We start from the raw sequence: 1,141 nt of genomic DNA, 5'->3' as shown, positions 1-1,141 counted from the left end.
GAAAATGGCAGATGGATGGTGAGTCTGTCCTTATCTGACGCCTCCTCCCGCGCGTGCCCCCCCCCTAATTAAGTTCTGACAGAGAGATATTCGTAATCAATGCCAAAAGCTCCGGGGAGGAGGCGGCTTGTCGCCCTCTCCGCCGGGAGCGGTTCGGGGGCAGGAGCTGACCTTTGACCTTGCAGAACCAGCTGGACACTATACACAGTGCACTGGGCCAAAGCCAATGCTTACTCATTAGCAACTGAGAAGAGGGGCGTCTGTCTGCGGGGCTGCTCCCCGCGAGGGCGCCGCTGACAGCAAACATATGCACTCCCTGCGGGGCCCGCCATGGGGCCGGGGCCGGGCATTAATGTGAATACAGTCAGCCTTCCTTATGCTGCGCCCGGCTGTGCAGGCACACCCTCTCCGAGCAGGCATTGTTGTCTCGTATCTAGCGGACAAGCTTGACAGCTCCGACCGATAATCGGAATTAAGGCATTTCCTGCCCAAACAGAGGCAAGAGTCGGCTACCTCTGACGCGCTCTGCTCCAATCCAGAGAAAGTCGTGCAGGAATTGTTTTGCAGTTCTGACTTCAGATCATCCCTGTAACAAAGCTATGAATGTAAAGACGTAGTAATTATGAATAAATGAATAGATCGCAAAGCCCCTTGGATTCTCGCGGGTGTGTTGAGATTGTCAACTAACAACTGGTTCCCAGCTTTTTAATAAACTGTAGGCAACGGAGAGAATGTTACAAAGAATTCCAAGCGCCCTTTGTCTTAATGCCTAACCTCACAAAAACACCGCTGAGAACTTTCAACAAACTTGAAATAGTCCCACCCAACTGGAAAGGTGCTACCAGTTAACGAAAGAGAGCTGGACGGCTTCTCTTGTCATTGGAGCACCCTGTATACTGGCTGCACTGAGACAGCGTGGAATTCAGTGGCAATCTAGAGACCCATTATGGCTGCAAAATGGCTCTACAAAGTTGATGGTGCCAACTGGTTTCAGGAACAGGTTACTTTTTTGTTGACACCCAATGGTGTTAGTCTTTAAGGCCCTTCATGCAGAAAGTGACTGGTCACGGTCAGGAATGGGACAAAAGTCTCCCCATGGCTTGCAAAAGCTGTGCATTCCTACATGTATGTTTCTTTGTGA

The sequence above is a fragment of the Pleurodeles waltl genome, chromosome 4_2, assembly GCF_031143425.1.
Source record: "Pleurodeles waltl isolate 20211129_DDA chromosome 4_2, aPleWal1.hap1.20221129, whole genome shotgun sequence".
Lineage (NCBI taxonomy): Eukaryota > Metazoa > Chordata > Amphibia > Caudata > Salamandridae > Pleurodeles > Pleurodeles waltl.
The sequence above is the reverse complement of the archived record's forward strand: the minus strand, read 5'-3'. Positions refer to the sequence as shown.